The 24931-nt window shown below is 42.7% G+C and overlaps 1 protein-coding gene across 1 annotated transcript in view; it reads right to left on the reverse strand.

The window, feature by feature from the left end:
- Positions 1-24367, reverse strand: part of SHISAL1 (shisa like 1) — a 160816-nt gene extending 136449 nt beyond the window's left edge. Inside the window, exon 1 of the mRNA XM_024213623.2 lies at positions 24320-24367. The gene's annotated coding sequence lies outside the window, so the exon portion shown is untranslated. The remainder of the gene's footprint in view (positions 1-24319) is intronic.
- Between the last annotated feature and the right edge of the window lie 564 nt (positions 24368-24931).

A 24931-nucleotide genomic window follows, 5' to 3' on the forward strand; every position in this document is an offset into this window, starting at 1 on the left:
CTGATCAGCCTTCGGAAACAACCCATAATCCCCTTATGTCAAGTGGCCACTCTTCTCATTATTTTGAACTTGCTATAGGAATGCGGATATGCCGTTTGAAAGCTCCATTTCTGACAGCCAGCTGCTTATCTGCTCCGAGACAAAGCAACCATTAGTGTGGAATGCTGTGTGTGTGAGAGAGAGAGAGGCGGGGGGGAGGGGAAGGGAGCCCTGTTGCTGTCTGAATTTACAAGACACCATGCTGACATGCTCTCAGCCCCCCCAAAACCCCACTCTCTTTCCCCACATACACACAACACACTCCCTGTCACACTCCACCCCATCCCCACCCCCATTTGAAAAGCACGTTGCAGTCACTTGCAATGTGGGATAGCTGCCTATAATGCACCGCACCCAATGCCGCTGCAAGCGCCGCAAATATGGCCACACCAGTGCGCTTGCAGCTGTCAGTGTGGACAGACTGCAGTGCTTTCCCTACTGCGCTCTCCGAAGGCTGGTTTAACTCAAAGTGCTCTACATCTGCAAGTGTAGCCGTGCCCTTAGATTACTAATTATAGTGGTAGTTTCTGTGACAGACACACTGTGAAATGGACTTAAACCACCAACTCATTTCATATTGATTGCCAAACTGGAGATGTACCAGTACCTCAGAAGTGGAAGTATGCTGGAACAATTTTTATAGTGAGGGTGCTGATGATGGAAACCATGTATTTGGGGTGTTATTACTACTTCAAGCCAGTGGATATGGCAGCGAGCACTCCCACCATCCCTAGTTCCAGTACCACTGCTCCTGAGCCATCCAGTCCCCTCAGCTTCAGGAGGTGTTTTTCCTCTCACTTATACCAGTGTAGCCCCACTGCTTTCAATGGAGTTAATTGTGATTTACACTGGCGTAAATGAGATAAAAATTAGGCCCACTGTCTTGACTTCTGTCACCACATGATGGCTCTATTCTTTTGGCAACTGAATTCTCTCCTATCTTATAAATGGCTATGCAAATTGTACCTGTAGTATAATTGATATAAAATCCTATCAAATCAGGGTACTGGTGTTTTACACCCACTCCACACAGTACAAGATGAAAGGGAGTGGAGAATCTAAGCTTAAGTATTTTTGAATGATGTCCTAGGTCCAACTCCATAGGTAGTGTAAACCAGTGTTGTTCTGTTGACTTCAGTGGAGCTAAACTGATTTATACCACCTGAGGATCTGGTCTTTTGTTTTTGGGGAAATACTATATACCTCAAATCCTTGCTTAAAAAATTGCCCCTGCTTCCACTGAAGTCAATGAGAAAATTGCCATTGATGTCAATGGGAGCAGGATAAGGCCCTAGGGATCTGAGTTTCAGAGGTTCTGAGTGAAAGATGCTTTGAAAATTAGGTCCTAAGTACCTAGGTCACTATTGTCTTGCACCTTGTATAACCATTTGCTCCCATGCAAAGTGAGTGCGAAGTGGATCTACAAAGCAGAATGGTAGCATTTCACACCCACTTTGAAAAAAGTGAAAAAGCTACACACAGTGCAGGGCAAGGGTGAATGAGGCCCTAAAAGTTTTAAGAGCAATATTAACAGACACTTAATACTGCTGTTAGCTGAGCTCACGCATGGCCTCTTTTTAAAGAACACAGCATTGTAGAATGTTTGCATGATAAGATGTTTCATTAATTAGACAGCATGGTATTATGGTCGAAAGCAGCAAAATAGTAAATGACTGAGTTATGTTAGCTGTTCTTTGACAATAGCTCACACAGTAAGCAAGATAAGGAATAAGGCTATAGAGATAAAGTGAAAAGAATATGCTGCTTGCCACAAATTCAAAATACTGAATGTGTCGTGATAAATGATAATTAAATCTGCTTGGACATATTTAAACCATATGGTGTGACAGTACATAGATCATGAAGCAAAAGGAAACTCCAAGCCTTCTATTTCCTGAGAATTGTTATTTTCCCAGCAGGGTACACCATCCTCCTACTATCATACTGCATTTGTAAATTAGAACCAATATTTTTAAATGCTCTTTTCATACTAAATAATGATGGATACTTTAATTTTGGGAAAAGTTGCTGTAGTATATTATATAATGGCATTACTAGTATTTTTTCTCTCTCCTAAACTATGTCCCCCTTTCTTCCTCAAGATGGGTCTGCTGATTGCATTTCTGCAGCTACCAGTCCACCGTAAGCTTTTACTATTTATTAGAAATACATTCTTAAGGTTTGTATTACTCCAATTTTTATGGCTAGACACACAAATGGAAAGGTATTATGGAGCAATATCAACTGAAACATTATTTTAAGTTGCAAACATGCTTACAATTTTTGCTCTGTAACCATTGTGGAAACCTGTGGGATGAACATGAAAAATACTCGGCTAGAACAGACTAATAGTCCATCTAGTCTGATGTCTTATCTCTGACAATGGTTCACCCGAGATGCTTCAAATATAGGCAGACCAAGTTCCTGATCTTAGTCTTTTGCTAAGTAGTTGGAATTGGGATCACAGTGGAGATGAACTTCTGAACTCCAGGAGCCACCAGGGTCTATCTATATATCTAAGGAAAATATATGTGGCTAATCACCATAGGATCTAGGGCAGGGGTTCTCAAACTGGGGGTTGGGACCCCTCAGGGGGTCGCGAGGTTATTACAGGGTGGGTTGCAAGCTGTCAACCTCCATCTCAAACCCCGCTTTGCCTCCAGCATTTATAATGGGTTAAATATATATTAAAAAGTGTTTTTAATTTATAATGGGGGGGGGGGTCGCACTCAGAGGCTTGCTATGTGAAAGGGGTCACCAGTACAAAAGTTTGAGAGCCACTGATCTAGGGGCTTTGGTAGCAGCTAATGGCTGATTTATGTGGAAGCAAAACTGCCCAGGTGTCTGATTCCTTCCTTCCTTCCAATGAAAAAATTTCGCTAACAAAACTGATTTGCCAGTATGACATCCCAGGATGCTCTGAAAGGAGTTTAAATGTTGTGTGTACTGGCAAGGAGAAACAATGTCAGTGACAGAGAAAGAATAATATGGGTTTTGTCCTGAAGCTACACAAAGATCAAAGTCTTGGATTTCAGACACTCTAGATTCTCATCCCTGGAAGGGTTCTTGTGTGGAATGTGAGCTCGAGGTATAAAATCAGGGTATGTCTACACCGCAGTTAGACACCTGAGGTTGGCCAGTGCCATCTAACTCAGGCTTCTGGGGATCAGGCTAAGGGGCTACTTAATTGAGGTGTAGATGTTCGGGCTTGGGCTTCAGCCCATGCTCTGGGACCCTCCCACCCCGCAGTTAAACAGCCCCTTAACCCAGGGGTGAGCATGCTACGGCCCGTGGGCCTCATCCGGCCTGCCAGCCATTTTAAGCTGGCTCTCGAGCTCCTGTTGGGGACACGGGTCTGGGGCTTTCCCCGCTCTGGTGCTCCAGCTGGGGAGCAGGGTCGAGGGCCGCTCCACGCGGCTCCAGGAAGCATCGGCATGTCCCCCCTCCAGCTACTACACACAGGGGCAGCCAGGGGACTCCGCTCTGCACGCTGCCCTAGGTCCCAAGTGCCACCCCTGCAGCTCCCATTGGCCAGGAACTGCAACCAATAGGAGCTTCAGGGTGGTGCCTGCAGACGGGGCAGCGTGCAGAGCCGCCTGGCTGTGCCTCTGCGTAGGAGCCAGAGAGGGCATGCTGCTGCTTTCGGGAGCCACTTGAGGTAAGCGCTGCCCGGAGCCTGCACCCCTGAGTCTCTCCCCATGCCCCAACCCCCTGCCCCAGCCCTGATCCCCCTCCCACCCTCCAAACCCCTCTGTCCCAGCCCGGAGCACCCTCCTGCAGCCAAACCTCTCATCCCCAGCCCCACCCCAGAGCCCGCACCCCCAGCCAGAGCCCTCCCCCCCCACACCCCAATCTCTTGCCCCAGCCCTGATCCCCCGCCCACCCTCCAAACCCCTCCGTCCCAGCCAGGAGCACCCTCCTGCAGCCAAACCTCTCATCCCCAGCCCCACCCCAGAGCCCGCACCCCCAGCCGGAGCCCTCTCCCCCCACACTCCAATCCCCTGCCCCAGCCCTGATACCCCGCCCACCCTCTGAACCCCTTGGTCCCAGCCCAGAGCACCCTCCTACACCCCAAACTCCTTATCCCCAGCCCCACTCCAGAGCCCCCACCCCCAGCCAGAGCCCTCACCCCCACCCTCGCTCCCCCTTCCCTACCCCAGCCCAGCACCCCCTCCCACACCCTGAACTCCTCATTTCTGGCCCCACCCTAGAGCATGCATCCCCAACAAGAGCTCTCATGCTCTGTCACACCCCAACCCCAATTTCGTGAGCATTCATGGCCCGCCATATAATTTCTATTCCCAGATGTGGCCTTTAAGCAAAAAAGTTTGCCCACCCCTGCCTTAACCCGAGCCCGAGTCAGCTGGCACTGGCCAGCCTCAGATATCTAACTGGAGTGTAGACAGACTCTTAGAGACTTGTGTTGAGCAGGTGAGGCTTCACACTGGATGAACTGTACGCTCCCTTCTAGTCAAGAGAGATAAAGCAACACAAATGGCTGGATTTACCCCGGCTGGTGTGGGGGGTGTATACACATTTCACCCACCTGCCGCCAAAGAAGGCTACTGCATGCGGCGAGAGTGCCAGTGGTGTTTGTACTAGTGCCCTTCCCAAGAATCTGGCTGGAGGAGGGCAACTTTAAAAAGACAGCCAATGGAGCCCCACTGGTGGGAGCTGCCATGGGGATACGTTGAACTTATGCATCCCGCAGGCATACTGACCGTGCCACCTTTCTGACCAATATGCATTGTTGTGGCCCATTATTCCGGATGATCGTCCCCAATGTTTTGGTTGGCTTATGTTCTAGAACTTCATCTCCCTGTAAGATCATTGGGCCCAATATAAGTAGAAATGTTTTGGAGTGGAAGATGTTTGTTAGTTGGGCCAATTTAATCATTTGCTTCATTTCTGAGTGAAGGGCAGGTACTGATGGATGCACTAGGAACTGTCAGATAGAAAGACATAGTGAGTCAAACACAGAGATTCTAATATTCTGGAACTGAACACTGAACTACAATTTACATGTTTTTACCAGCTTAAATTTATTGTAGACCATAATACTGCATTAAAACTCCTAACAGTAAATGAGATTCCAGTTCACCACTGAAATTATCTAAACATTTTCATTCTACATGACAGATCTATTGAATACTGAAAAAGAGTATAGGATTATAACTTTTGACAATACTGTGACTCTTTATATGTTTTGATAGACTTTCCTATTTATTTGGAAATGTAGGATCAGATTGTTGATTGTATTGTTGAAGTTTTCTTTTCTATCGGTGTCAATAAAGCTCTGAAAATATATAGAGGCAACAGATAATAAAAGGTATTCACTTCCTGGTAGCATAATTTTAAAAAACCCAAACAAGAAACTCAGCTAGACAGCCCTACCAGACAAGCTCTCCAAAATACAGTACATCATCTCCACTGCCACTTTGCTGGAGTAAATCAGACCAGCTGGCGATCTGACCCATTAACTCTAATTGCCTAAATGAAGTGTCACTATACAAAACCACTTTCTAGACTCATCTAAAGGATGCACATATGCCTCATTTTGTCCTACGGATATCTCCATGGGATGCTGAGTGCATATTTTATCCAGACTTATACCATTATAATTATGCAATGGTAAGTCCCTTCCATAGGTTTGCATTCCCTCACATTTTTTACTGCATAGTCAGTCAGTATTATAACCATATAAATGTTAGGACTTTTTCAAATAAAATATGTTACTATTTGAATTACAGTAGCTCAGTGGTTCTCAACCAGGGGTACATGTACCCCTGGGGGTACGCAGAGGTCTTCCAGGGGGTACATCAATTCATCTAGATATTTGCCTAGCTTTATAACAGGTGTGATAAAGTTCCTCCTCTATCTTGGTGGATCCTGCGCTTATTGGTGGATTTTCTTGCCTCAGAGATTCACCATGTGGGTTGGGGAACAGCCCAGAGACCTTCCCCTCTGGAAGAACCCACAGTCCAGGTCAATTGGGAGGTTTGGGGGGAACCCGGGCCCACCCTCTACTCCAGGTTCCAGCCCAGGGCCCTGTGGACTGCAGCTGTCTATAGTGCCTCCTGTAACAGCCGCATGACAGCTACAACTCCCTGGGCTACTTCCCCATAGCCTCCTCCAAACACCTTCCTTATTCTCACCACAGGACCTTCCTCCTGGTGTCTGATAACACTTGTGCTCCTCAATCCTCTAGCAGCACACCCTCTCACTCTCAGCTCCTTGCACCTCTTGCTCCCAGCTCCTCACACTCACACCACAAACTGAAGTGAGCTCCTTTTTAAAACCCAGGTGCCCTGATTAGCCTGCCTTAATTGATTCTAGCAGCTTCTTCTTAATTGGCTCCAGGTATCCTAATTAGCCTGCCTGCCTTAACTGGTTCTAGCAGGTTCCTGATTACTCTAGTGCAGCCCCTGCTCTGGTCACTCAGGGAACAGAAAACTACTCATCCAGTGACCAGTATATTTGCCCTCTACCAGACTCCTGTACCCCACTGGTCTGGGTCTGTCACACAGGCTACATAAAAAGCACTAGTGAAGTCAGTACAAACTAACATTTCATACAGACAATGACTTGTTTATACTGTATACTATACACTGAAATGTAAATACAGTATATTCCAATTGATTTATTTTATAATTACACCTCTACCCCGATATAACGCTGTCCTCGGGAGCCAAAAAATCTTACTGCGTTATAGGTGAAACCGCGTTATATCGAACTTGCTTTGAGCCACCGGAGTGCGCAGCCCCGCCCCCCCGGAGCACTGCTTTACCACATTATATCCGAATTCGTGTTATATCGGGTCGCATTATATCGGGGTAGAGGTGTATGTGGTAAAAATGAGAAAGTAAGCATTTTTTCAGTAACACTGTGATGTGACACTTTTGTGTTTTTATGTCTGATTTTGTAAGCAAGAAGTTTTTAAGTGAAGTGAAACTTGGGGGTAAGTGAAACAAATCAGATTCCAGAAAGGGGTACAGTGGCCTGGAAAGGTTGAGAGCCACTGCAGTAGCTTCTAAAGGCCTGTGGTGTTTAGATGCTGCATGTGATTATTAGAACTGGGAGCACAGGCTGTTGGGAGTCTGAAAGGACAGGAAACAGGAAGGAGGGGGGGAGGAGTTGAGGAGGCTGAGAGAGAGTTACAGAGTGTGCAGTTACAGCTTGGTAAAGAGATTTCCACTGTAAATAAAGTTCTGTTCAAGTTTGTTAATACCTTGCCTGGGTGATGCAACATTTTGGCGACGAGGATGGATCTTCTGCCTCTGAACCCACCTGCACCCTTTCTGCAAAACCCAGGTGAGCCTCCCATTGCTTTTACTGTCTGGATACATATGTTTGAGACTTATCTGCTTGCAATCAGTGCTACAGAGATTTCTGAAGTAAGAAAGCGTGCTCTGCTAATCCACTGCCTTGGAGCAGAAGAGCAGCATATATTTTAAATGTTTCCCCTTGCAGATGATAAATATGAGACTGCACTCACTGCATTAAAGAACTTTTTTGTGCCAAAAGTGAATATAGTAGCTAATCGCTACAGATTTCGCCAGCGTGAGCAGAAACGAGGGGAGACTATAATGCAGTATATTGCTTCCCTGAGGAGTCTGATTGTAACTTGTGACTTTGGGAATATGGCAGATGAGATGATTAGAGACCAGCTCATTGAGAAAACAACAACGCTTCATGTAAGAGAACGCTTACTTCTGGAACCACAACTTACACTAGAAAAAGCAATAACCATTGCTACTCAGATCGAATCAGCTACAGCTGAAGCCAAAATAATGAGCAAGGGTACAGGAGGCCCAATCCAGGCTGTGACTCCTTTGCAGAAAAGTTCACTATCACTGCAGACAAACAATTGCAAAAAGAAAACTAATGGATCCCCACAACATCTTGCAAGCTACACAGGATGTCCAGCAGAAGTAGCTCAGTGCAATCATTGCAAAAAGATTGGGCATTTTGCTAAAGTATGTCGCAGTAGCCAGTTCAATCAACAGGTGCATGCAGTTACAATACCAGATGTTACTGTGCTGAGTGTGGACAAAATCACTACTGCACATATTTCAGAACAGATAAAGTGCACTGTAAATGTTTCTGCCATACCCTCAGGCAAATCACACTCTATTCAGCTAATGCTGGACACTGGCTCAGCAGTATCTATACTACCTGATTCCATCTATTTGCGTTACTTTAAGGATGTGCCTCTTACTGAACTCAAAGTTCACTTGGTGTGCTATTTGAAAAACCATATTTCAGTACATGGCTGCCTGCCAGCAATAGTTACTTTTGGTGATCGCTGTGTAACTGCGGAGTTCTACATTGTCCACAAAGGCACTGCTATCCTTGGCAGAGATTTATTAGCTGTTTTAAAACTCAGGGTAGTCAATGGACGAATTGATCTTCCTCAGCAAAGCACTCTTGCGGTACACACACCAGTTTCAGCTGGGACCCAACTCCAGGTTGAGGAGAAACTCGGCTGTGCTTATGGGTTTCTGCATAAAGTTAAAATGTGGAATAATGTGATGCCTGTACGACAGAAATTACGGTGCTTACCATTTTCAGTCAGGGAAGCTGTTTCAGAGGAACTTAGAAAACTTGTTCAAAAGGACATTATTGAAGAGATTAACTCCTCGGAATAGGTTTCACCTATAGTAGTGACGCAGAAGAAGGGTGGAGACATTTGCCTTTGGGAGGACTTAAGGGAGCCTAATAAAGCTATTGTGATTGACAGCCATCCTCTTCCTCACATAGAAGAAGTATTTGCAGAACTCCGTGGAGCAAAGATGTTTTCTACTCTTGATTTGCAGAGTGCATACCACCAGGTTATGTTGCATGAAGATAGCAGAGACCTCACAGCATTTATTACACATGAGGGACTATTTCGTTTTAAACGTGTTCCATATGGTCTCGCATCAGTCCCAAGTGCCTTCTAAAAAATGATGTCATTAATTCTGAAGAATCAACATGGAGTTCAGTGCTATTTGGATGATATTATTGTGTTTGGAAATACTACTGAGGAGCATGACAATAACCTGCAGATTGTACTAAACTGCATCAGCAAAGCAGGCCTCAAGCTCAATAGGTCGAAATGCAAATTTAGACAAACTGAACTCTCCTTTCTGGGGCATACGATTTCACAGGCTGGACTAAAACCTGATCCAGATCATATCCTGGCAATTGCAAATGCTCCTCCTCCAACAGATTTGCAAACTTTACGTTCCTTCTTGGGTCTTACCTCCTGGTATGCAAAATTCATTCCCAATTATGCTTCTGTCATTGAACCGTTACGAGAATTACTACGGAGAAGTTCAACCTTAGCGTGGACAACGGATGCACAAGCTAGTTTCAAAAGGGTGAAAGACTTGATTGTACATAGTCCAGTACTTGCACTATTCAGTCCCGCATTGCCCACAATTGTAACTACTGATGCTTCTGATTATGGACTTGGGGCTGTCCTCACACAACTTCATGAGGACAACACTGAGAGGACTGTTGCATTTGCTTCAAGGACACTAAGTAATGCTGAGAGAAAATATTCTACAGTTGAAAAAGAAGCACTTGCTTGTGTCTGGGCTACTGAAAAATGGAGAACTTACCTGTGGGGCCGCACGTTCAAGTTGCGCACAGACCGCAGCCCTTTGACAACGTTGCTCACCACGAAAGGACTGGGAAGAGCAGGATATCGTATTGCTAGATGGTCTGCAAGACTACTCGCTTTCAATTATGAACTGGAATATAAGCCTGGAAACGAAAATGTGGTAGCTGATTGCCTTTCTCGCCTGCCGTTGCCTTCACCAGATGGTCCACCAGAGGATGAGGATGTAGTAGTTGCGCTTATTACAAGCACTCTTACTGCAGTTACAAGAGAACAATTTCAAGCTGCTTGTTCAGCGTGTCCAATTCAACAAAAACTACTGGAATTTCTGATAAAGAGATGGCCCAGTAACCCTAAAAACCTTGACCCAGTTTTGCTGCCTTATTTTAGAGTTTGGGATGAACTTTCTTTGCTCGATGGCTGTGTGCTACGAGGTACACACCGGCTACTTGTGCCAGAAGAATTACAGTCAAAACTCATACACCTGGCACATGATACTCATCAAGGAATTGTCAGAACCAAACAACGACTACGGGATCTGTATTGGTGGCCAGGGATGGACTCTCAAACTGAAGCACTCATAAAATCCTGTGTCACTTGCCAAATGCATGATAAGACAGCAGTGACATGTAACCCTCCATTACAGCCTGTTCCTCTTCCTGAATCTGCATGGGAAAAAGTGGCGATTGACATTGTAGGACCCTTTGATACTGCTCTAATTGACTGTCATTATGCCATCACTTTAATAGACTATTTCAGCAAATGGCCTGAGGTAGGGTTTACATCGCAAATTTCTTCTGCTACAGTAATTAAGTTTCTCTCTTCAATTTTTAGCCTGGAAGGTAACCTCAAAGAACTGGTTTCAGATAATGGTAGTCAATTTACTTCCCTGGAGTTTGAAATTTTTCTAGCAGAGAGGAACATTTTACACAGGAGGTCATCCCTATATTACCCTCAAGCCAATGGAGAAATCGAACGGTTTAACAGAAATTTGAAAGAGAGTTTGCAAACAGCTAAACTGGAAGGGTGATTGTGGATACCCTTCACTACTGATTTCTTGCAGGCATGCCAGGCTACACGACATGCCACAATGCAAAGATCACCCGCAGAGTTACTGCATGGGAAACAGCTGAATACTAAACTGAACATTGCTGGATTGTTAAAGGCACGACCTGATGCCCCAAACAAGGATGATGTGAGAAAGACAGTTGAACAGAACCAAGCAAAGTCTAAGGCTTTCACAGACAAACGGCGGGATGCTAAGGAACCAAAGCTTGAGTGTGGTTCCTTTGTTAGAATACGAAAACCTGGAATCTTACGCAAAGGGGACCATATATTCACAGCTCCTCTTAAAATCATAGAGAAGACGGGCCCTTACACCTATCGACTTTCTGATGGGGGGGAATGGAATGCTTCTTATCTTGCACCTGCCTATGCACCAAGAGGAGATTATGCCAACACCCAGTCTGCATTGGATGACTTCACAGTAGAACCAACACAACAAGACATTGCACTGGAACTGGGGCTTGAGAGATGGCCTGTCAGACTCAGACGACCACCTGCCTGGACTAAAGACTCTGTTATGTAGTATCTACAGTGTTTTCAGTGTAATATTCCTGCCAACAGTATAGTGTCTTGTTTCATATTTGTTCCTGGGGTTAGAACAAACAATGTTTATTTTAATTTGGAAAGTTTCTTAAGAGAGGAGGGAATGTGGTGTTTAGATGCTGCATGTGATTATTAGAACTGGGAGCACTGGCTGTTGGGAGTCTGAAAGGACAGGAAACAGGCAGGGCCGGCTCTGGCTTTTTCGCCGCCCTCCGGCCGCTCCCCCTCCCCCCACCACCTAATAGAAATGAGACCAAAGTAAATGATACTAGATTAGACTATTATGTGCCGCAGGCAGAGAACAGGAGGGACTGATGTGCATCATTGCCTGAGCCCCCTTCCCCCCCACACACAATGGCAGGGAAATGATTGAGATGCACCCAGATAATCCTGGCAGGTGCCCCATCCCACACACTGCAGAGGAAGCTGAAACCCCCCCAAGGTCACTGCCAATCAGACCTGGGAAAAAATTCTTTCATGACCCCACATATGGCAATCAGTTAGACCCTGAGCATGTCAGCAAGAACCAGACAGTCAACCACCTGAGACAGAGAATACTTGGTGCTACCTCAAAGCCCTGGCCCACCCCATCCAGTGTCCCATCTTCAACTGTGGCCATTCCTGATGCTTCAGAGGAAGGAGACAAAAAACCCTCCCAGAATTCAATGATCAACAGCATCTAAAGCAGTGGAACCAGAAAAACCTTTCCAGGTCCCAGCTACAGCAAGGACTGGCCATCCAGGATTACTCCCTTAGGAGTTTGAAAAGCTAAGCATGCTGAAGAACAGAGAAAAGAGAGTGGGCGGGCTAGTCACCTCCAAATAGCAATGAGGTGAGAGCTGGTTGTTTTCTGACAACACAGAAGGGGACATATAAGGCTGTGGGGTCTCTGGGATTATTGGAGGGAACTGTATTTTTCTTATGTGGCCTGTTGTTTTTATGGTGAAACTTGTAACTTCTGTTAAAATCTCATTATTTGCTCACTTCAGAATATAAAGTTATTTGACAATCATATATCACATTTCAATCTGTTGTTTTAGATGAATATGGCCCTGTCTACACAGAGCAGCTATAAGTGACACAGTGCAGTTGAAAACCCAGTGGTCCACTACACTTGGCTCACACCATTGCTAAACGCAATGGGGGCTGAACTCATGTTAGCAATGGCAAGAGATTTGTAGAAGATTTCAGTAATGTAGGTAGGGCCTTACAGACAGTCTGGGTGCTTGAGTCTTATCCTTTTTCTAAAAAAATGTTCTTTCTGGGAGCTGAACAAGAATATTCTCCTCTTGATGTGCATGCGTAATTACACATTACCTCAGACTGAGCTGTCCTCAGATCTTGTAAGCAAATCAGGGTCAGACCTAGTCAGTGCTTGGATGGGAGACCTCTAGGGAATACCCAACTACTGTGGAAAATGTGTTAATGATTCAGCAGGTGACAGTTTTGCCTTTGAATCAGTTTTAAACAATGACTCAGCAGGTTATTAAGGGACACTGGGCAACAAGAAGTGCTGTCTTTTGCATGAGATAGAAAATCAAGGCCCTAGTCACTTGTGGTCACCATTAAGAATATCCTTGGCCTTTTTTTTTTTTTTTTGCAGCCTAATTAATTTTGGTATCCTCACCAAATCTCATGTTCACCTAGGCTCCACATGTCCAGTTGTGGTTTAACTGGATAACCGTCCCCTCAGCCTGTTATAATCTGTTGTCCAATACATGGGTTCTCAACACCCAAGGTGGTCATGAATAGCTCCAGGGGGATCATGGTTATCCTCCCTTTTTATGGCTAGATGCGAGAGGGGTCCTGAATTTATTTCTGTTGTAAGGTGAGGTCACATTACAGAGAAGGTTGAGATCCATTGGTCTTGTGCTGCAGTGTGCTGTTAAACAGTTGCTGCACTCCATTCCTAGTGGTGAGTGAGTTAATTCCTACATCGAATCACTTGCAATGTGCTTTAGGATCCAAATCACAAATGTATGTTAAAATTGTTTATTTAAGTCTTTTTTCTTAAATTACTTTTGGACAAACCATCTATGACAGTGGAAGATTCAATATATATGAACCATGCCCTCAAAAATAATTAGGTAACATTTTGAGCAATGACCCTCTTACTATTTGCATGGACATAGCACAGTGAGTACTAAAAACCTGCTCTTTTCTCATCCAGCAGTACTCCTGAGTTTAAATTAAAAATTCAGAATAATAATCAATCCGAGAGTTTTCTTGCTTGAAATAGAATAATGTTCTAAATCTTTATACACTTGGCAAAAGAAGAATAGAGAAACTGTGTGTCTGCGTGTGCATGACAAGTAAAGGCTGTTAATTGTTATTCATTTTAAGAACTTCATTCCCAAAGATTCCATTAAATCCCTCACATAAAACCTCATTTATGCATCTGGTTCCTCTCTTTTAGGCAAGTGCAAAATTCTATCATCGTGATCCCATTTTATTGTATACAAAACGAACATGATTACTAACTTATACAGGAAATCTAACAGAATTAGAGAATATAACAACATAAGAGTAAATGAGTTTCTCATGGTTCCATTTGCTACTCTCCAAAGGAACAAAAAATTATTAGCCACTTATTGTAGTGTTCCTGTTTTGCTGAGGGTGTCTTGTAAATATTAGTACCTCATTTGGTATTAATTACATTATACCAATCCTATTAAATTTGTTTGGTATTACTGTGTGGATGCCTTTTCTGTCTTTGTGAAGATTCTGTGTGAGTGGAGGGTTCCAAAGATCTGTTCTGAATTAGTTTTTCTTTAATGTACATTTTGCTTCACATTCCTGCAGTGACAACTGAGACACAATTTCCTATGGATTAAATGACTGTCTGAAAGAACCAATCATTCTTCATTAGACTTGCATACAGTAAGTCTCTTTAAACATGCAGATACCAGGATGATAAATGCTGTATATAGAGAGATTAGATTAGATACAAGCAGAGATGGGAGAACATGTGGCAATGAAAAAACCCAAACCCATTTTTGTTTTTGAAATTTAAGTCACAGAATCAAACCTTAAATAAAAGAAAATCTCTCATCCACCCCCCCCCCCCAACAACAAAATATAAGCTCAATCAAAATGTTTCGGGACTCATGTTCTCCAAGATAATGTGAAGAACCCTATATGCCATCACAAAGCGTCATCTTACTTTTTTGTACTCATGAGCTCCGCAGCGTTGTATAGTGAGTAGCAGCAGCAATAAGCAACATGGCAAATGTTGTAATGAACAAAGGGCAGGACTGAAACCGCAGGAGAAGTGTTAGGGGCACAAAGTAGGGCTCGTGTGTGAGGAAGAAAACAAGGAGAGAGAGAAGATGTTAAAAAGCAAAAGAAAAGGGCAGGGAGTAGATGTGTGTGCCCAGAAGCAGCTGGATATGTGCCACATAGAAGCTTGAGTGTAAAGAAAATGGCTTTGAAGTGAGAAGCAACTGAGGAGAGAAAGAACTGGAGGCTGACAGAATGAAAACAAAATTGCAGGGGGACAGGCTTTTCTGAAACAGAGAGACCATTCTGGAAGGCAGTGGTGTGTGAGTGAGTGAGTGAGTGAGAGAGAGAGAGACAGACAGACACCCACTGGCAAAGTGTCCCCTGTTCTTTACAAACTATTGTCACCTCACTCCTGACAAACTGACTACACCAAACACAGGGCTTACAGGATATTTATCCATAAGGAGTAACATGTAAGAACATAAGAATGACCGCACTGGGTCAGACTAAAGGTCCATCTAGCCCAATATCCTGTCTTCTGACAGTGGCCAATGCCAGGTGCCCCAGAGGGAATGAACAGAACAGGTAATCATCAAGTGATCCATCCCCTGACGCCCATTCCCAGCTTGTGGCAAACAGAGGCTAGGGATACCATCCCTGCCGATCCTGGCTAATAGCCATTGATGGACCTAGCCTCCATGAATTTATTTAGTTCTTTTTTGAACCACAGGTTGACTGTGCGTTGTGTGAAAAAATACTTCCTTTTGTTTTAAACCTGCTACCTATTAATTTCATTTGGTGACCCCTACTTCTTGTGTTATGAGAAGGAGTAAATAACACTTCCTTATTTACTTTCTCCACACCAGTCATGATTTTGTAGACCTCTATCATATCCCCCCCTTAGTCATCTTTTTTCCAAGCTGAAAAGTCCCAGTCTTATTAATCTCTCCTCATATGGCAGCGGTTCCATACCCCTAATCATTTTTGTTGCCCTTTTCTGAACCTTTTCCAATTCCAATATATCTTTTTTGAGACAGGGCAACCACATCTGCATGCAGTATTCAAGATGTGGGTGTACCATGGATTTATATAGAGGCAATATGATATTTTCTGTCTTATTATCTATCCCTTTCTTAATGATTTCCAACATTCTGTTTGTTTTTTTGACTGCCGCTGCACATTGAGTGGATGTTTTCAGAGAACTATCCACAATGACTTCAAGATCTTTCTTGAGTGGTAACAGCTAATTTAAATCCCATCATTTTATATGTATAGTTGGGATTATGTTTTCCAATGTGCATTACTTTTCATTTATCGACGCTGAATTTCATCTTCCATTTTGTTGCCCAGTCACCCAGTTTTGAGAGATCCTTTTGCAGCTCTTTGCAGTCTGCCTGGGACTTAGCTATCTTGAGTAATTTTGTATCATCTGCAAATTTTGCCACCTCACTGTTTACCACTTTTTCCAGATAGTTCTGAATAGACATTTATGAATATATTGAATAGGATTGGGCCCAGTACAGACCCCTTGGAGACACCACTATTTACCTCTCTCCATTCTGAAAACTGATCATTTATTCCTACCCTTTGTTTCCTATTTTTTAACCAGTTACCACTCCAGGAAAGGACCTTCCCTCTTATCTCATGACAGCTTACTTTGCTTAAGAGCCTTTGGTGAAGGATCTTATCAAAGGCTTTCTGAAAATCTAAATACACTATATCTACTGGATCCACCTTGTCCACATGCTTGTTGACCCCCCTCAAAGAATTCTAGTAGATTGGTGAAGCATGATTTCCCTTTACAAAAACCATGTTGACTATTCCCCAACAAATTATGTTCATCTATGTGTCTGACAATTTTGTTCTTTATTATCATTTCAACCAGTTTGCCTGGTACTGAAGTCAGGCTTACCAGTCTGTAATTGTCGGGGTCACCTCTGGAGCCCTTTTTAAAAATTGGCATCATATTAGCTATCCTCCAGTCATCACAGAAGCTGATTTAAATGATAGGTTACAAACTACAGTTAGTAGTTGTGCAATTTCACATTTGAGTTCCTTCAGAACTCTTGGGTGAATACCATCTGGTCCTGGTGACTTATTACTGTTTAGTTTATCAATTTGTCCCAAAATGATGCGGGGGAGCCTACTTTATTAGATAGGAAAGGTAAGTATTGATAAATGTAGACCTAGGTTCACATTTTATGATTTTGTTGTGTGTTGTAAGCAGTTGTTTCCATCACCTCCTCTAATGACACCTCAATCTGGGACAGTTCCTCAGATTTGTCACCTAAAAAGAATAGCTCAGGTTTTGGAATCTCCCTCACATCCTCAACAGTGAAGACTGATGCAAAGAATTCATTTAGTTTCTCCACAATGGCCTTATTGTCCAAAGACCATTGAGTGCTCCTTTAGCATCTCGATTGTCCAGTGGCCCATTGGTTGTTTAGCAGGCTTCCTGCTTCTGATGTACTTCCTTTTTTTTTATATATATATTACTTTTTGAGTCTTTGGATAGCTGTTCTTCAAATTCTTTTTTGGTCTTTCTAATTATACAGGAACCTAGAGAAAGCTTGTAACTTGTCAAGACTCAATCATTGTAAGATGTATGTGTGGGTAATATTTAAAGAATAATGTCTTTATATTGAAAGTTTGCTTTATGGACTTGGAGTAGAAATCAGTCACTGGGAGGATAAAATGTCTCAGTGATGATCTACTCAAGCAAGAGGGACTTGACACGCACCCCTCCCATGTCAACTGGAAACGTAATGCAAGATTCCACTGTCTCTACTCTTGCCACATCCCAGAACAGTTAATGGAAAACCATCAAGGACAATTGTGAATGATTGAAACCACTTGGAGGTGAAAAGGAGCATTATAGCAGGCAGGAGATCCTTCTGGCTATGAAAGACTGTCTCAAAAGACCGTCGCAGTGTAACAAAATGTAGAGAAAGGCACTCTGCAGACATTTGCTGAGGAAACCACTTAAGGAGAGGGATGGGGCTCTCATGAACATTTGGATCCTAGTTCTTGTGAAAGAAGACAGCTCTGCAAGAGACTGAACTTGGGGGTGGGATGCGGGGGAGCCTACTTTATTAGATAGGAAAGGTAAGTATTGATAAATGTAGACCTAGGTTCACATTTTATGATTTTGTTGTGTGTTGTAAGCAGTTGTTTCCATCACTTTCTCTCACTTCTAGTTACCTCTTTATTCTTTCTTAAATAAACCTGCTTTCATTTTATTAAAGTGCTCACAAGTGCTGCATGGTTTACAGGTTTAAGGCAAAACTGGTAAACTGGGGTACACTGCAGCTTTGGGGGCAGAGGATCTGAAATGTCTGAGTAGCCAGTGGCAGGGACTGGATATCTCAGGGGAACGATTCAAAGGGACTCAGACTGGGATGCACCTATTGATAACCTGCCAGGCGAAGTTAGGGCTGACACAGCTCGAGTGTCTGAAAGATTGGTGATGCTAGGGAGCTGATACCCAACTATCACAAAATTCTCTCTCGCTGTAGGCAGTGGGTAACAAGGTGCCTTACAGTCCTGAAGCCCAGCAGGGGGATTCAGGGGCGATATTATCAACCCAAAGCGGCTATAAATCTAAGATTTAAATAAAAATCCTTGTCACAAGTTTAAGGTCACATACTTCATTAGAAAAAATGATACTGTTGACTTGACTGAGGAAGCAAAGATCATTTTAGAATATCATGAATCTCTATTGAACAGTTCATTTTCAGTCACTATGAATATTGTGAATGCATTTATATCTTTGCTTTATTATGCTCTTTTTCCAGTAGAAAATCTCCAGGAATCTGTCTTATTTTTTTAAAAAAAAAGGTGTAAAAGACTTAAGTAAGTTGTCTGAAAGGGAGATAGTATGTTTTATTATTATATGCAGAGCCAGTAGCTCTGCCTATTACTAGGATTCTCCGACACTTTCCATTTTAAGAGCCTGTTTTCAGTTGCTTATAACTGCCAAATTTTAACCATTTTGAGCTGCAATTTTCTACAAAGGAGGTCTGCCTTAGGCTGCAATTTTGTTTTTTAAAGTTTCAGCCAAAACAGTCCAACCATTTCTGAAAATGGGATTAAGGAAAAATACATTGTTTTGCCAAGTTAAAAAAAATTCTTACAGCTGGTGCTTTGAGACGTTCTAGCACCTCTTTGCCTTGGACTAGGGATTTGAAATTTGTCAGGGACATGCCCTTTGTTGGTCCCATGAATATTTGCCCAAGTTTTGCCACTTTATAAACTTTGGGGGAAAAAATCTCAGTTTACCTGCACGCTCAAGAGAGTCTTGTTACAACTTCACAGTGAAAATCTTGAAAGATTCCTTCTATACTGAGCATGGTCAAGCCCAGGGCTGCAGGGGCTAAGCAGAACTCTCCCTGTGATAGATGTGCTTGGCAGAACAGTGACCCTGTCTCTCCTGTTCTGTGAATGATCCCCTTTATAGGGGCACAGGCAGTGTGGAAGAGAAAATGGCCTGACTTGAATGCAGAAGGCACAAGAGCCAGGAGGATGAAGGTGGGGAGCAGAAAATTGAGACAAAGAGCCTGGGGAGGGATGGAGACTGGGACTGGAAGCTGTTGGGAGTGGGAAGGAGAAAGAGAGACTGGGAATGGCTTGGCAAAGAGCCAGGATGAGAGTGGGGAAGGAGCCTGAGATTGGATGAGGAGTGTGGTGAGGGAGATTGGAACTGGGAGCCAGAGAAGTGGAGACTGGGACTAGTATGAGGAGTCAGGCGTGAAGTGGAGACAGGTCTAGGACAGGGACAAGTTATTAGGGACAGCAGAAGGGGTCAAATTTAGACCTCAGCAGAAGCCAGACTCTCCTCTAGAGCCTGGAGTGGAAGTTAGGATTCTCAAGTCTCATAATTTCTCTGCTGACAACAAACATCCATGAAACTGGCACTGTGTATCTCTCAGTCCCCTCTAGTGCTGGTCCCCAGAAAGGATGACAAACTTCGTTTGCTAGTTGTTACTCCTGTAGCTCCGGTGTCAGAGGTCTGGGTTATGGATCAAAAAATTCCAACCCTGCTGATGACCATGTGAGCATCAATATGATGCCACGTGATAGAATTCCTGTTTCCTTCATTTGCCTTTTTTTTTTTTTTAAAAAGGCATTTACACCCAATAAAACCACATTATAAAGATTACAAAATAAAGCACTCAAAAGTTAGGAAACACCAAAATTAAAATTATCTGACTGCATCCTGCCTTGCAGGAATATGGACTCCATTTTCAAGATAAGTCTTTTCCCCCTCTGAATGCTATGATCCTGTATTTCTTTAGCTTTGGCTATTCTGTTTGTCACGCACACTTGTATCCATTTGAATATTTTACTGGGGCTATATTTATCAAAGTGATTTTGAAGAAAGCACTCACCACGATCCTCAGGCCCTGTCAACGTTTTCATTCTACGATCTTGTCAAAGAACTCTGAGATGCATACATTCACATTATACTGCAAATACATATATTGAGCCAGATTTTAGTAGATGTAAACTGGCATGCCTCCATGGCGCATTCAATGGAACTATGGCAGATTTACACCAGTGTTACACCTTGCGCATGTGTTAGAACTTTTTTCCCCTTCAAAAAGTTATTGTTGTTTTTGAGTTTCAGCTACAATAAAACAGATATCTACAAATGAAGGCAAATTGCCAGAAAGGTCAAAAACTCAAGCATACTAATGAGAAGGCATGTGATCAAGTTTAGTGGACATTAGTAAGTAATATAATAAGCCATATATTATTAAAAAGTGTTTTTATACCTCATTAAATGTTCACCAGCCTTTAGCATTATGAAGTAAGGAATGCAATTCTTACTTACTCTTCTTTAATACACTGGTCAGCATGTATGTGTGTCACTGCTCTCTACTGGTTAGAATCAGCATGGGATCAACTGTGTGAGTTATAGGCCTTGGTACGAACAGCTAATAGACATTCTTCTCTAGCTTCGATATTAGAAGCGTCTGCATATAGAACAAGAAGAATCTGAGTTCATAGAGTCTAAAGCCAGAAGGGATCACCTAGATCTTCTAGTCTGACTTGCTGCATAACACAAGCCATAGAACTTCCCAAAAATAATTCCTGTTCGAACTACCAAAGCGTATCTTTTAGAAAAACATCCAATCTTTATTTTAAAATTCCCCACGATGCAGAACCCATAGTAAGTTGTGTCAATGGTTAATTACCCTCACTGTTAAAAATGTGCACTTCATTTCCAGTCTAAATTTGTTTAGCTTCAATTTCCAGTGTTAGATCTTGTTATATTTTTCTTTGCTACATTGGGAAGAGACCATTTTCAAATTTCTGTTCCCCATGTAGGTACTTATAGACTGTGATCAAGTCACCCCATAACCGTCTCTTTGTTAAGCTAAATAGACTGAGATCTCTGAGTCTATCGCTATAAAGCAGGTTGGCTAGTTCTTTAATTATTCTTATGGCTCCTCTCTGAACCCTCTCCAATTTACCAACTTCCTTCTTGAACTGCAGACACAGTATTCCAGCAGCAGTCCCACCAGTGCCAAGTACATAGGTCATAGCCTCCTTACTTTTAGTCAAGGTCTATTAACAGGCTCCCTTCTCCGCGCTTTGGACCACCACAAACAGGCCGGATGCTTATGAGTTTCTAAGCATCCATGTGTTATTTATTGGGTGACCTCCACTAATTCTCCGGTACAGCTTTGTGCAACAGCATACAGTTGGAAGTAAATTCCCCCCTTAATCCACCATCCTGAGATCCTGTATCCCCCTGATCCCTGCCAGCCTCCCCACTTTTGCACTTCCTTCCTGTTCTTTATCTGTTCCCAGTTGATTGCTTTCATAAGCTCATCAGCCTCCTGTCTAATTAAGCCATTGAACATTTATCCCTGCCCCCAATTAAATCCATTCCAGGGGGGTAATAGCTGGTAACATGGTGACCAGAGTGCTGGGTCAGCTCTAGATTCCCAGAACTCTGTCACAACATCCAAGAATCACATTAGCCCTTTTGGCCACATCACCACACTGGGAGCTCATGTTCAGCTGATTATCCACCACGATCCCTAAATCTTTTTAAGAGTCACTACTTCCCAGGATAGTCCCCCTTTCTGTAAGTATAGCCTGGATTCTTTATTCCTAGATGCATACATTTACAACTGGTCATAGTAAAGTACAGAATCTGCTTGTGCCCTGCTCACCAAGAGATCCAGATTACTCTCCATCAGTGACCTATCCTCTTCATTATTTACCACTCCCCTAATCTTTGTGTCATCTGCAAACTTTGCTCAGCAATCACTTTATGTTTCCTTCTTGGTCATCATAAAAATGATTAACAGTGTAGGGCCAAGAACTGATCCCGGCTAGATCCCACATTCTCTTGATGATTCCCCAATTACAATTACATTTTTATATCTGTCAGCCAGCCAGTATTTAATTCGTTTAATGTTAATTTTGTATTATTCCAGTTTTTTAATTAAAATGTCATGCAGCACCAAATTAAATGCCTTACAGAAGTCTAAGTATATTACATCAACACTGTTACATTTACCAACCAAATGTATAATCTCATCATAAAAAAAAAAAGATATCAAGCTAATCTGACAGGATCTATTTTCCATAAATCCATGTTGATTGGATTTTATTACCCTCCTGTAATTCTTTTATTAATTGAGTCCAGTATCAGCCACTTTACTATTTTACCCAGGAACAATATCAGTTCTATCCTCATACCAGTGACGTTCTGAGTGGCCATGGTATGCAGCAATAATATCAATGAGGAATTTGTAGGTAGCTACAGGTTTAAATCCCTCATATTTTTGAAGGCTAAAATTTTCAGACATGCCTGGGGGAGATAGGTACCCAAATTCCAATGGATTTCACTGGAATTTGGGTAACTAATTCTCTTGGGCCTTTGACAATCCCAGCCAAAATGAGTATGACCCTTAAAAAATTGTATACGTACTGAATTCCTGGCAAGAAAACAAACAACTCACTAACGTACAAACATATACCACAGAATTAATCTTTGGGATTAGGATTTCCAAGAGGACAAATATTTGGGTCTACAATCCTAGAACTAATCTTATTATTTAATCAGGACAAACTCCTGGACAGCCTAAATCATAAATTCCTAGAAGGACAAATATTCTATATATGATGGAATTCCTAACAGAACTGCTTGGCTATACAGTACATGGCCATTTGTCCTGATGGAATTCAATATTTCTTGTTCGTGTGCCCATAAATCATGTACTATACAGCCAGACACATCTGTTAGGAATATAATTACTGATGAGAGGAACCCATACAATTTTTTGCAGGACAAAATTTAGGGTGATATCCTGTTTGGAATAAATTAATAAGATTAATTTCAAAACAAACCCTGGATGACAAATATGTGGGTTAAATCCCACTGCAAGGAAAACGGGTAGGCCATTCCAGAAAAATTTTCCAGTCAAATTCATAACAAGACCAAAAATTCACACTGATCCTTAACATTGCAGTTGTACAATTATGCTGGCCAATCAGCAGATTATGCCAGAAGAGCTCCAGATCAAAATAAATCAATATAATATAGATCTTGTCTGCACACACAAGGTTTCACACATTTTTTTTTTTTACATGGACTTAGGGTACATCTACATAGCAGGTGAGGGGGTGACTGGCAGCTTGGGTAGACATTACCCATGATATCTGTACTCTAGGTAGCTTGCTAAAAACAGAAGTGAAGACATGGGCAGTGGGTGAAACTTCCCCTGGGGGAGGCTAACTCCTTGTCCCAACTCTCCGCCCACAGTTCCGCCCACACCTCACCCCTGCTCTGCCCCAGGCCCTGCTCCCGCCCATTGCTGACTCGCCACTCACCTCTTCACCCCCCACCGTGAGTTTCCCCCCTCTGCTCACCTCCTCCCCCGCCTGCCTTCTGCTCACTCACCTGCTGCTTGCCTCCCCCGCCAGACCGCCCCACCCGCCCAACCCTATTACAGCCGCCCCTTGCTTATTATACTCGCCACCCATGAGTGAGGACACCATGACGTGGGCTTCAGCACCTCTGCACAAGTGATCACGGACTCAGGGGGGTCAGACTGGCTTGTACAGCCAGTGCTGAAGCCCATACCTCAGTGTCTTCACTTTTATTTTTAGCGCGCTACCTACAGTACAGCTAGCAGGGCATGTCTACACAAGCTGCAGTGCAGACAAACCCTTAGTTCAACTGAGGCAAATCCCTGTGTCAACATATTTGAATAGGTTTACAGCTGGTTTATACTGAGTTAGCTTAATTTGAAATCTCAATCAATGTGTCTCCACTATTAAGTCAATTTAAGTATGTACGTGCAGCTGTTTGCAACAGCTTAACTAAATATATTTAAACACTGATTTTAGTAAAACCTGTGTGTGTAGACGATGACTTAAAAAAGAAACATACATATAGGCGATAGGTGAGAGCTACTTCTTGGAAGGCACAGTTCAGTTTCATGTGACAGAGCTGAATTCGTCTTATTGTGCAAATCTATGAAGGCATGAGTGACAAGCGTGTTGGAGTCTCTCTCTTATTAACCTAGTAGTGATCATTCATCCTTTAACTGTCTTAATTTATCCAACTGGTTCTTTTTTTCCCTCTCTCTTTCTGATTTACAGTACAAGTGTACTGTATTCACTGATTCCTACAATGATCCTTTTTCTTACACCCCTATAGAAAAGTAGTACTCCAGTATACCACCTTGTGTGAATCATCTTAACCTATCAGACACTTGCAAACCACCAGTTTTTATTGTCAGACTGTTACCTTTAGAAATCCTAATGCATTAAAGAGAAAAAAAGGTAATAGACAGAACAGAGTTTTGTAGTGTGCTTGAATACCTTATCTGCATGTTCAAGTCATGCTCAGGGAGTGGTTTTGTTGTCCTATTCCCAGCTGAAGATTTAGGCCATGCAATGGGAAACAGGTTGCTGATTCTGATCTGCTTTTAATTCTGCACCCGAGCTGCTAGTCTTCATTTTCTTTCACATCTGAACAGATAGAGAGGAAAATATCAAACAGAAAAGGTGAATCCTACAGCTTTAATACTGTAGAGGGGTGGTTCTTGGTATATACTTCCATGTATTAGTTATTATATATTTTATAAAATTGTATATTTTATTTTAGTTCAAATGCTTGAATGCGGATGCAAAAAAAAAAAAGGCACAAGCACAGAAGATGTTCAAAATACAGAACTTTTATCTGGGTTAAATATTCATTTGCGTGAGTGCATTTCAATGAGTTGCAATAACTATTCATTGGAATGAATGGGAAGCAATGGGAGCTGCTGGATGCTCAGCACCTCTGGAAATTAGGCCATTTATTCAAGTGCCTATTTATGGGCTTAGGGACCTAACTTTAAGCATTCCTTTCTTAAAATCTAAGGGCATGTCTACATTTGCCATTTAAAACGGAAAAAGTCCCTCTTTTGAGCAAAAACCGTGGGAGCGTCT

This window comes from Terrapene carolina, unplaced genomic scaffold (assembly GCF_002925995.2).
Source record: "Terrapene carolina triunguis isolate 2854851 unplaced genomic scaffold, T_m_triunguis-2.0 Scaffold112, whole genome shotgun sequence".
Taxonomy (NCBI): Eukaryota; Metazoa; Chordata; order Testudines; family Emydidae; genus Terrapene; species Terrapene triunguis.